Genomic DNA, 13,621 nt, shown 5'->3' with positions numbered 1-13,621 from the left:
ACCAGAGAATTCAACAGTCATCATGTTGGTGAGCTATTGTTGGTTATGGGTATCCTCGTGGCCCAGGTGATTTACCAGGGACCCTCACCAGGGCATTTAAGCAATGGCAATTGACAGAGCAGCTTATAGTCTCTGGGGGAGATCCTGCCCACCCAACCCAGCAAAGCTGTTACTTCAGAGGAATCCTACCTCACTTTCTCCAGGCTTGATTCATTCATTTGTTCACTTACTCATCAAATCTTTATTAAAGCCATGAGTTGTGCTGGGTGCTGGGGATATAATGATGAGCAAAACCAGAGCTAGTCCTTGCTCTCATAAAGCTGATTATCACATGAAGGTGTGAACAACGGGACACCCAGGACAACACAAATTAAACAAATGACACATGTAAACAAATTCCCTGTGGGAAGTGCTCCCTGGGGCTGTAACAGAAGACCGTGGGTTAGATTGAGGACTAGTAGGATGGTGGTGGCTGTGCAGGGCGCTGCAGAGTTCTTCCTTTAAGAGAACCTGCTGAGGGAGCATAGTTGACTGACAGCTTCAGCCACCACACCTTTGGGTCCGCTGTCACATTCACTTCAAGGCCACACTCCCCACAGGCTGCTCCCAGCCGAGGAGTAGGGCTGGGTCTGCTAGAACCTGCCCATTTCTGCCCAGTGTGGGACTCCTCCACTGAGCAACCTTTGCTCGGGGGCTCCCTGTCCCTGGCTAAGACTTTCTCAGAACCACACTGCAGTCAGAAGCTCTTTCTAACCCATCCTTCCTTCTCTCTCTCTGTCACAGGTGGCAGACTTACGTCATGATCCAAGTTGCTCCCTGGCCACTCCTGCTCCCTCTATCTCTATCCTTCAGAGGCAGGCTCCTCAATAAAACTTTTGCATGTCTGATCCTGTTTTGAGGTCAGCTTCTCAGTGGACGCAGTCTGACACAGGACTTACCTTGGGAAGGAGTGGTGAGGTGAGGGTTGTGAGGGAGAAGAAAGTTTTTGACAGAAAGACTACCTTGTGTAAAATTCCTGTGGGTTCAGAGTCCACGGGGGAATTAGAAGAACTGATGGGAGGCTAGTGTGGCTGGAGGGCAGAGAATGGATGGGGCAAGTGGTGGGGACTGAGGAAAAGAGCAGGAGTCAGAGGACATGGGGCCCCCTAGGTGCTAATGTTTTTTTTTTTTTTGTAATAACTTTATTTTTTCAGTTAACATAACCAGCCCACAATACAGCATATAGGTCATAAAGTACAAACCCACGGAAGGTAATATCTTCACTAAGTTACAAAACTTTGGCAAATCAATACAGTACTCTTTCATAGAATAAAGATGCAGTTATATATTACTTAAGTGATAATTTTAACTCCAAAAATGTCACTTAAGTACCAAATTAAAACACTGTGGTTTTTAATGGTGGTTTATCGCAAGCAGAGCACATTATTTTATACAAATTTATATCTTTTAAAACTATACAATTTCTCCTTTGAAAGTGAGTTCCCTCTTGAAGTTTCCCACAGCAGAGCAATTGTGTCTATTTGGAGGTGGCTCTGCTTTGTCCTGGGGTTGGTCCAAAGCCAGGTAGAGTTCCAGTGCATGAAAAGCTTTAAAATTCAACCTGAAGGAGACTAAACATGTTAACACCAATTTCTAAGCACCTTTCAAAAATTGTTAAATTCTCACATAACTATGGAATCTTCAAAACCAGAGTCATTTCAAACAACACTAATAATTTCAGATGCTCCCTGTTATTTAGAAACACCATACCTCCTTGTTTTGATCAAGTCACATACCCTTTCTTCGGCTTATTAAAAAAAATCTACCTAAAATATAGTTTTTTAATGTATTTTTTAAAATAACAATAAATATAATGCCAGTTAGTAGAGATCTGGGGGACTGGGTGTTGTATACCAACTTCCATCATTTCCCTACAAATGCTGCTGCTGCCATTGGCGTCCTTATGCTTCCTCTTGCTGAAGCCGTCAATTCCTCAATCTCGGCATTTAATTTATGTATTACCCATTCCATTGCTTCTCGGCCTTTACTAGCACTTGAAGATATCGTGCTCGCCATCAGCCCTTCCAGGTAACTACTGAGGCTGACTCCTTTCACAGTGATGATGGCCTCTTGAGTCAAAACAGTTCTCTCTGGGTCCTGAGGATGTGGTTTATATATAAGTCTCTCATCTACTGAAACCATATTTGTAAATGAAATACTAGTGGGTTTAAGTTCCATTGTTTTCTCTACAGGATCAACTACAGAATGTTCTTGCACATATGTTTTGGTTCTTCCGCACCAATCAGAGATTTCACAATGGAAGGCAGTCCCCACTCTGTGCTGAGCAGTCTCTGGCTGTGCAACTTTCCAGAAGGATCTACATGCCTGTCCAATACATCAACTCCAACCACGGTTGGGTTTATAGGGTTTGGATATTTCTGCATTGCGGCTGTTGTAACAGTTTCCCATGGGCAGTCAAAGACGTGCTCCGAAGTCCAAATCTTCATGGTGCTGGTGGCCTGCGCGGCGTCCCGTGCAGAGAGGCAAAGAGGCCACACAGCCCCCCGTCCTGCCCCCTTGCCTCCTCGCCTCCTCGCCTCCTCACCCTAAGTGTTTTTTATCCCAATAAGAATGAGGTGCCATTGGATCATCTTAAACAATGAGGTGCTGCAATCAGATGTGTGGTTTGAAGCGTCACTCTGATCAGGCTGTAACTATGGTCCCAGAGAGAAGAGATGGAGTCTTGGATGGGAGTGGGGGTGAGGGTGGAGAAAGAAGGAGGCGGAAGGATGCAGAATTGATGCAGGTAGCAAAGACATCATTCCAGCAGTACTTCAGTGAGCATTGCTCATGTCTGGAGGTGTGGGAGAAGGGGTTCTTAATTAAACCATTTTAGAAGCTAGATATCTTTTCTGTGGACCAACATCTCCAAAAGCTATTAGCCCCTGAAAGATTTGCTGTCTCATGTAACTAGGATTTCATCGTTAACATGAGATCCTTCCAGGTGATGTTTAAACCCATCTGTTCTCATGGTCTGAATCTCAGAGGAGATAAGAAGTGGCTCCAGGTGTCTGAGCAGCAAAATGAAGGTGATTCAGTCACTCACTCTCTCTCTTTTTCCCAAAGCATTCCCAGTCCTTTAACAATATCTAATCATTTGTTTAACTCCTATCTGGAGGCATCAAAGGTAATGTGTATATTTACCAGATAAAAGCAGCTTAAAAGTGAGAACTTGACAGAAATTCAAGTCCATCTGTCAGGGCCTGTGGAATCAATAGTTCCCACATCAGGATTTAGTGCTGAAAACTCTGCTTGAGTCCTGACAGGTCACTTATGTGCGCTGAATACAAACATCTCCCACCCTCAGGCCTTCATTACTGTCTCATTTAATCCTCACAACAACTGCTTTGAGGAAGGAACTATTATTAGCCCCACTTAATAGACGAGGAAACTAAGGCTTAGAAAAAGTAGGTAAAATTTCCTGTCATACAGCTAGAAAAACAACATAGGCATATTGAACCTAGATCCATTTGCTTCCAAAATCTTTATTGCCTCATTTTATTCTCTTAGAGGCTGGAGACTTCCAATTGGATAGTTTATAGAATTTCCAGAGAATAAATAATATACCTAACAAAAATGGACTTGACTTATCTTTATAGTAATATCAATTACAGACCATCTATTCAAAAGGTGACATATTTACAAATCAGAAAACAAAAACACATCATTGGGACAATTACTGAATGGTTTCTTATGAATTAGAAAACGTATTTTGTTCAACACATTTTAATTTAAAATGGTATGAAAATAACATAGTTTGTTTTGACATTCTATTATTGCAAAATACTCAAGAATTTTAACAAAATGAGACTTCTTAATTTATCTGTTCACACCTCTTCACCCTTGGTTTTGTCCAAAATGCCAGGTTGGCCTACCAGGTAATTTCCACCTCATATGGCTGTTGAAATGATTAAATGAGATAATGAATTAAAGTACTTAACACAGAGCATGGCAGATGGTAAGCTCTCAATAGACATCAGTTATATGTTTGGAGACAAAACAACGATCCAAACTAAAGGAGAGGTGTGGTTTAGGGAGGGGGCCACACAGTTAGACAAGAAAGAAGTACATAGAGAAAAGAGAAAAGAATCCCAATGGAACCCGCCACCCCATTCCCCAAACACCTGCCCAGCCCAGGAGTAACCACTGTTACAATTGGAGTATATTTTAGAGATTTGGTGTATGTGTGATTTCTATGCCTTTGAATGCACAAATGGGCATGGGATGCCTTCAGATTTATTGCACTCTTCTGTTTGATCATACATATCATTCTGCAGCTTCCTCCCCCCACCCCTTTCTTTTAACTTGACATGTCTTTTCTTTTTTAAATTTAAAAAATATATATATTTTATTGATTTTTACAGAGAGGAAGGGAGAGGAATAGAGAGTTAGAAACATCGATCAGCTGCCTCCTGCACACCCCCTACTGGGGATGTGCCTGCAACCAAGGTACATGCCCTTGACCGGAATCGAACCTGGGACCCTTGAGTCCGCAGGCCGACGCTCTATCCACTGAGCCAAACTGTCAGGGCTAACTTGACATGTCTTGAAGAGCTTTCCACATGGGGATGTAGGCTTCACCTCTTCCTGTTGGCTGCTGCCGAGTGAAGCCTGGCACAGACATGTTGCATTCAGGCAGCCGTAGAGTAGAGATGACAAGCCCTCCGCCTACAGATGGGCTGCCTGGGTTTCATTGGTGACGTCACCACTTAGAGCATGCATGACCTTGGGCACGATGCTTAGTTTCCCGTGTCCCGGTTTTCTCATTTGTGTCCTGGTTCTTTTATCTGTAAAAAGTGTGAGCTTGTTGAAGTCATCGGCTTCCAATAAGTCAACAAGATGTGTTTATCATGCAGACGCCATCTACCATGCTTTCCCCAGGGCTTGACACGCAAAGGCACACAGTTTAAGTTCTACTGAAACCGACTTCTTCTTTTCACCAGGAAAAGAATTCTAAGTTGATATAGTTAAAACCTACGCTTTAAAAATTCCCAGGCTTAAGAAATTATATAGTTTCCTCAGAAACTTCCCTTTTACTAGGCTATAGGCAGGATATCAGTTGATTCCAATGATTCTTTATTTCACCTTGGCATGCTTTTTATCAGAAATCATATGGAAACTTTTTAATTTATGGGCTTTTATTGCAATCCTCAATTCACCCGGAGTAGTCTATTATTAAGTGTTCTAGAGGTTCTTATTGTCCCTTATCGGAGAATTGTATCTCGGCGCAATTCATCTGTAGTCATTCTTCACAGAGAAAATCTTTCATATTACCTTTCTTTCATCATACAACGACAACTCTCGAATACATCATTATTCCACAATAAGCTTATAAATTATTATCATTAGGCAATTTTTTATGTAATCTGATTTTATAAACTGTTTCTTTTTATTATTGTTAGGGGGAAACCAGTAAATGCGTCTGTCTGTTTTGATCCATCACGATAACAGTAATAGAGAAACTAAGTAAGGACGTCTTACTGAGCCACAAACATACTGGATTTGTAATGAGCTCAGACTGGGACATTCAGGCCAGCACCGGGACCCTCGCTAAAGAGTCACAGTTGCTGCCCCTAATGACATGCTAATTGTTAATGCTGACCTATCAAGATGTCTGAGGCTGGCCCTAACCAGTTTGGCTCGGTGGATAGAGCGTTGGCCTGCGGACTGAAAGGTCCCAGGTTCGATTCCGGTCAAGGGCATGTACCTTGGTTGCAGGCACATCCCCAGTAAGAGGTGTGCAGGAGGCAGCTGATTGATGTTTCTCTCTCATCGATGTTCTAACTCTTTCTCCCTTCCTTTCTGTAAAAAAAATCAATAAAATATATATTTTTTAAAAAGATGTTTGAGGCTGGATTTGTTTTTCTTCACAGAATTGAGTTTTAGAAAGGTAAAATAAAGTATGTTTTTTTTTTTTTTTTAATGAAGAAAAAGCCAAAGTAGATTTCTTAGGAATATATGCTCTGGTATGTGAAATGGTAACCTTAAGAAGACTCTCTCTGCTACCCAGCATGCTCTAGGTCCCCTGCTCCATCACTCTGCTTACCTGTTCTTAGAGAATGCAGGCTTTTCTTTCGGGTCACATAGAGGTAAGAAGGAACATTTTTAATATATGGCTTTTAGATCAGTATTGTCCTATAGAACTTAATGTGATGATGGAATTGCTCTACCATCTGCACCGCCCAATATGTCAGCCATTTATTTGCCACATGTGTGGCATTGAGCATGTCAAATATGGCTAATACACCCGAGGAACTAAATTTAAAATTTTATTTAATTATAATTGATTAAAATTTAAACTTAAATAACATTGTGTGGCTAGTGTATTGAACAGTGCAGTTGTAGAGTGTCCATAGTTTGTGGTATTTATATTCTGCATTACTGCTTGTTTCCAATAGAATAGATAATTGAGAAATGACTAATTTTTTTACAGTCTGATTAATTCTTTAGGTGAGTAGGACCTATAACATTCCTTAAGAAGGGAATAATATTAACAACATCCAGCATCCACATAGTTCTGGCTGTGTACTAGGCTCTGTTCTCACATTTTATCTGGCTTAGCTCATCTAATCCTCCCTCTGCTTATGAAGGATGTATCACTTTTATCATCATTTTGCAGTTGAGGGAATGGGAGAAACACAGGGAGGTTAAGTGACTTACCCAAGGTCACACAGCTAGCATCTGTCTGGCTCCAGAGTCCCTGCTCTTTACCAGCACACTGCACTATGTCCTGGGTCTGACTCTCAATTAGCTTGCTATGTACATACAATATCAAAGCCATTGGAATGGGTTAGAGTGGAATGTATCAGGAGGAGAATGCATATATTGGTGTGATATTGGATTGGGTAAATTGTGATGCCCATCCTATTTCTAAATTTCTATGATTCTAAGGATTAAAGAACTTTCATGGAATTTTAGGCTCCTTACAAGAAAGATCCACTTTTTAAAGGAACACAGTTTAACATCCTATCTAATGCTCAGGAAGTTCAGAAGATCTGAGTCATTTTCCTATTTTCTTAACTAGAGGCCTGATGCACGAAAATTCGTGCAAGAGTAGGCCTCCCTTCCCCTGGCTGCTGGCACTGGCCTCCTTCTGGCATCCTGGTCCGGGCTTCCCTCCTCCCACCACCTGCAGGCACCCGGGACTGTGGCTGGCTTCATCCAGGCCCCAGCTTCATCTAGAAGGATGTCCGGAATGACGTCTGGTCTAATTAGCATATTACCCTTTTATTAGTATAGATTGGTGTATATTACATTTCACTTATTGTTGAGCATATAGATGGCCAAGAGGAATATGGACTTTCAGGAAGATAGTTACTTTTTCCTTTGATACCAAATGAAGAAAACCTAGGGTACCACAGCTCATGGATTTACACACTGTCTAGAGCTTAGCCCAGGTTACCAAGACTTCTAATATCACATATCTTTTCCTTTCACCATATTATTTGCTTGAATTCACCATTTAGCACACCAAGTTACTAGAGGGCAATTACAACGTAAGTAAATTGGAGAAAAATTGTAAAGGCTTGTGGAATATATACCATTAGACAGAAAAACTGAACACCAGAATTAGTCTATGATGAGTGACCTTTTGGTGGGGTCCCTTTCTGCAAAGCTGCAGCTAGACTGTTGGGGGCCATCCGAGTCGCTGCAATTTCATGTTAGAATACAAATAATGCTAGGATAGTCAGGAAAACTCATACGTGTACACTTTAAACCTTAGTTAGGACATACTCATTCTTGGCTACTAAGGCAGGCAGGCATTTAGAGATCTTCTAATTTAACCTCTTCCCGTTTTCTTTTTTTATTTGTTTATAGGAATACTAGAGGCCCGATGCACGAAATTAATGCACAGGGGTGTGTGTCCCTCAGCCCAGCCTGCACCATCTCCAATCTGGGACCCCTCGAGAGATGTGTGACTGCCCGTTTAGGCCCGATCCTGGTAGGGCAGTCGGACATCCCTAAACGGGCAGTCGGACATCCCTCATAATCCAGGACTGCTGGCTCTCAACTGCTCGCCTGCATGCCTTCCTGATTGCCCCTAACCACTTCTGCTTGCCAGCCTGATCACCCCCTAACCACTCCCCTGCCAGCCTGATTGATGCCTAATTGCTCCCCTGCCAGACTGTTTGCCCCTAACTGCCCTCCCCTGCAGGCCTGGTCTCTCTCAATTGCTCTCCCCTGCAGGCCTGCGTCTCCCCCAACTGCTCTTCCCTGCAGGCCCGGTCACCCCCAACTTCCCTCCTCTTCTGGCCTGGTCCCCCACAACTGCCCTCCCCTGCAGGCTTGATCGCCCCCAACTGCCCTCCCTTGTAGGCCTAGTCCCTCCCAACTGCCCTCCCCTGCTGGCCTGATCGCCCCCAACTGCCCTCCCTTGCAGACCTGGTCCCTCCCAACTGCCCTCCCCTGCTGGCCATCTTGTGGCGGCCATCTTGTGTCCACATGGGGGCAGCCATCTTTGACCACATGGGGGGCAGCCATCTTGTGTTTTGGAGTGATGGTCAATTTGCATATTACTCTTTTATTAGATAGGATATATTCTAAATAGTTTTATGTATGTATTTATGGTTACTATTTCTCCATGGATGGTGTTTATAGTTTATATTTGCTTAGGTTGTCTTTTGTCATACATCCATTTAAAATTTGCTAGTTGAACAAATTATGAGTCTTTTTTACATTTTTCTTTTAAATAACTTTTTTATCAACTTTATTGAGATATAACTAATGAATACAGTTATATATGTTTAAAGTGTACAACTTGATAATTTGATAAGTGTGCCTTGTGAAATATTTAACACAATCAAATAATTAACAAATTCATCTCTTCACATAGTTAACCTTTTAAAAAAATAACTTTTTAAAGAAATGCTTTTCTTTCCAAGGTTGTAATCTCTTATATTGGGTTTAAGGTTTTAAAGATCTTATGTCCTTCCAAAATTTATTTTTGTATACACTGTCACTAAGGGATCTAATAAGGGACCTAATTCTATTTTGTTTTCTTAACATTTCTTATTAAGTAGTGCATCCTTCTTACCCCATCGACTTGTAATGCCCTCCGTCACATCCTATCTCTGTGTGGGTTGGCTTTTTATTCTGCTGCATTTAAAAGTGTGTACATTCCAGTACCACTTCCACATGGTTTTAATTACTAACATTTTATGTCGAGTTTTGATATCTGGTCAGGCAACCTCCCTCCATGTTTTTCTTTTTCCAATTAGCCTTATATATTCCAGAATCTTTCCTCTTTTATCAGGGTTTCTTGGTCTTAGCACTGTTGACATTTAGAGCTGAATTATTCTTTTTGGTGGGAGCCGTCCTGTGCATGGTAGGGTGACTAGCGATGTCCTTGTCTCATCTACCCACTAGATCTTCAGACATTGTCCAATGTTTATTTGGGGACAAAAATCAACCATAGTTCTATAGAAACTGTAAGATAAGTGTATCAATTTCCAAAAAGTTTGACTTGTGTGTTGACTGAAGTTCTGTTAAATTTATAAATTACATTTGCGAAGAATCACTATTGTTATAATAGTGAGTCTTCTCAAACATGGACGTGTTTCACCTCTCCATTTTCTCATCTCATTTCATGTCCTTTTGTAAAGTTTTATGATTTTCCTAACAAAGGTTGTGAACTTCTCTTATTAGATTTCTCCTGGGCACAAGGTAGTGTTTTCACTATTGTAAAAAAGTCTTTTCTTTTCAATTCTAATCTCTAATTGGTCATTGCTGGTGTAAAGGAACATTATTTATTTTTTGTGTGTTTATCATATATCTGAAAATCTTGGTGAAGCCTTTTATTAAATCTAGTAATCTGCCCATCTTTAAGAATTTTCTATATAGTAGATAATTATATTGTCTACAAATAACCACAATGCTGACCCATAGTTTAACATGTGAACACCTTTAACTTCCTTTCTTCATCTTATTGCATTGACTTGGTCTGACAGGAAAAGGCTGAATAACAGAAATAGAGGGTCATTTTCATTTTACAGGCAAGGAATCCAAGCCTGGGCTTGTCTAAGGTCACTCAATGAATTAGAGCAGAGGCCAGGCTAGATTCTAAGGTTCACAAACTTCTCTTTCTTTTATTCTTTCTTGTTTTGTGTTTGGTTCACTTATTTAACATAAAAACAATTTTCTGTCAGAAATACCTTTAAAATCTTAAAAGAAGTTGCATGTGGAATATAATCTGTCAGCATTCTGATACCGACATGGAATCTCAGTTATTCTTTGATTATAGGAGCATGCCAGCTATTTAAAATGAATATATTTTAGTCTTTATGTTACTACTTTTTTGTCTTGTTAGAGAAAGGTTTTAAAATGATGCAGTTCCTATAATAAAAATATGTAAGTTTTATGGACCACTTAAAATGAACCAGGCACTTTGCTAGGTACTTTTAAAGTATGTGTTCCTAATTCCTTTATAACAAGCTCAGAGGTGTATGTTAATATTCCCATTTTACAAATAAGAAAACTGAACCTGAGAACATTACGTAACTTGCTCAAGGTCTCTTGTTTCTACGTTTGCAGAGCCTGAACTCAAATCTAGATTGGGCACCAAGGTTTATGGTCTTCTTGCTATATTTTGTTTGCCATCAGGCATACATATGTGAAATTAACATTGAATGAATTCAAATTAAGTTTGGAGGTCCCAGGAATTAACTTTTTTCATTGCTTTAGATTAGATTAATAGAATGCATGAAAATAAAACAAATGAAGTCTCTTAGCATCTCTTCCACATCAATATGTACAAAACAGTAATCTATATATATAAAGGCCTAATATGCAAATTGTCCCCTTGGGAGTTTGACCAGGAGACTGGGAGTTTGATCGCTCGCTATGATGTGCGCTGACCACCAGGGGGTGGAGTGGAACAAAGGAAGGCCCTGGCCAGCAGCCGGAAGGCCCTGATCAGCTCTGATCTCTGGCCAAGCCTAGGGACTCTACCCATGCATAAAATGCGTGCACCAGTCCTCTAGTAGATTCATAAATGCCTTCAATATGCTGAAAACATTATGCATATTATATCTTATCTGCATAACACATTTTGGAGGAAAGTCTCATTAGTACCATTAAAGGGGTTAGGAAACTGGGGTTCATAGAGATTTAGTAACAGCTAATAAGGAGCAAAGCCAAGTCATGACCTGCTGATTACATCACATTAGGTTGACCAAGCTGGATTGTCAGCCTAAAGCTTGCTTTGGTCACACTAGATTCCCAGTTGAAAAAAATGTGCTCTAGCAGCTGCATTTAAAGATATAATTTCCATCATTATGCAGTATGTAGAAGCCAAGAGGGGCTTCTATAAACATGAGTACATGTTCCCAGACAAAGAAAAAATGTCTATGACAAACAGCCATTATCTAGAACATCTGTTAGGCTGTTTCTTCTTGTTCTAAATAATCATGGCGTGTGCTAATTCAGGTGTTCCCACTGAAAACCCAGCAGCGTCTGCTGTAATTTCTGTGATCTCTGTGGATGATGAATGGGGATATCTGTTGACCATTGAGTACACCACTTAATCAAGACTTTGGCTTTGTATCAAATTTTCTATATTTGTAACTATAATTATAGCTATAACCAACACTACTTAGCTTGCTTTATAATTTACATGGTTATTCCATTTAGTATCTTGTAAGCATTTAATCCTCAAAACACCTCTGCTCAGCAGTCATTAATATTTTTCTCATAACAATGTTTTTGAGATTCTCCACAAGTATTGAGGAAGAGAGACATCTGAGAGATACTGTTCTTCAAGAAGAGTGAGGTTTCACAATAAATTTAATATGGTGCTGTTTGGCTTAACTGGACCAGAAAAGAGTATGATGGGATATATATCAAACTGTTAGACAGTGGTTATCTCTGGCAGAAAGAGAGTTTCAGAAAAGCTTCCTCATTTATTTTATTTATATTTCTTTATTTTTAAATTTAATTTGTATTGTTCACATGTAGTTTCTTAAATAATTTTATTTTTATTTTTTAAATATATTTTATTGATTTTTTTACAGAGAGGAAGGGAGAAGGATAGAGAGTTAGAAACATTGATGAGAGAGAAACATTGATCAGCTGCCTTCCTCACACCTCCTACTGGGGATGTGCCCACAACCAAGGTACATGCCCTTGACTGGAATTGAACCTGGGACTTTTCAGTCCACAGGCCAATGCTCTATCCACTGAGCCAAACTGGTTAGGGCTTCTTTACACATTTTACACAAGTATGAAGTTATACAAGTATGTTGTTTTAAAAAATCATATAACCCCATAAGCTGCTAATGAGATAATACCCATTACCTCCCTCACCTCCACCATTATTAGGAGGCAAAGAATTAAAACGGTTTAGTTGTTTGGTATTTATTTCTACCCTTCAAACTAAATGTTTTGTGTTTTTTACTGCTATTTCTTATTGTTCACTTTGAGATTATGTATTGACTTCCTGCTGTGTGCACAAGTTTAGAATACTTACTTGTGCACGCACCTTCCATCCTACCACATCCCACCATGGTAACATCGTAAGTAAATAGCACTTGCAGCCAAACTATACTATGTGCTGTGTTTACTCTTCTTTGCATGTACAACTTTTTCCTCCAGCATTGGTAATAATCTCTTTAAAAATAATTTTATTGATTTTAGAGAGGAAGGGAGAAGGAGAGAGACAGAAACATCAATAATAAGAGAGAATCATTGATCGGCTGCCTCCTGCACGTCCCCTACTGGGGATCAAGCCTGCAACCTGGGCATGTGCCCTTGACCAGAATTCAACCCAGGACACTTCAGTCTGCAGGTTGACTCTCTATCCACCTAGCCAAACTGGCTAGGGTGGTAATAGTCTCTTTTAAAAGACATTTGCATCCAGCCGGTGTGACTCAGTGGTTGAGCATCGACCTATGAAACAGAAGGTCACAGTTCGATTCCCTGTCAGCTCGATCCCCAGTGTGGGGCATGCAGGAGGCAGCTGATCAATGATTCTCTCTCATCATTGATGTTTCTATCTCTCCCTCCCTCTCTGAAATCAATAAAAATATATTTTAAAAATTTTGCCAGAAGTCTGCTTCTTCTCAAGCTATTTAAACATTTCAGGAATCCATCAGTTTTATCACCCTGATGGACATCCCTCCTGGATTTCCCCATTCTCTTGCTGCAGGATGGCATGACCTCTTTTCAAGCCTGCTTACAGCCATCATCCATCATCCTGGGTGCTCCTTTAACTATCATCTGATTCTCTCTACTTTTCTTCTGGGGTGAATCACATGTTTTCTGGATCCTGTTTTATTCTTTTTAAAATTTTATTTACCTCTCCTCCCCCATTTTAACAGAACACCTCTCAAGTTGCTTCCTTCAAAAAGGGTTTATAAGGATACATTTTTTGAATGCTAGAAAGTTTGAAAAGTTCTTTCTTCTACCCTTACGCTTGTTGATAGTTTGACTAGGTATAGAATTCCAGTTTGGAATCATTTTTTTTAAAGCTTTAATGTTGCTATTGAAACTCCAAAGACATTTTGATTTATAATTCTTTTTTTTAAATATATTTTTTTAATTAATTTTTTACAGAGAGGAAGGGAGAGAGATAGAGAGTCAGAAACAT

At 40.2% G+C, this 13,621-nt stretch overlaps 1 pseudogene; it reads right to left on the bottom strand.

Annotated features, from left to right (window-relative positions):
- Nucleotides 1-1,868: 1,868 nt before the first annotated feature.
- LOC103285877 (PRELI domain containing protein 3B-like) lies at nucleotides 1,869-2,486 on the bottom strand (annotated as a pseudogene).
- Nucleotides 2,487-13,621: the final 11,135 nt, after the last annotated feature.

The sequence above is a fragment of the Eptesicus fuscus genome, chromosome 12 (genome assembly GCF_027574615.1).
Source record: "Eptesicus fuscus isolate TK198812 chromosome 12, DD_ASM_mEF_20220401, whole genome shotgun sequence".
NCBI classification, from domain to species: Eukaryota; Metazoa; Chordata; class Mammalia; order Chiroptera; family Vespertilionidae; genus Eptesicus; species Eptesicus fuscus.
This window is presented reverse-complemented; position numbering and strand designations above follow the sequence as displayed.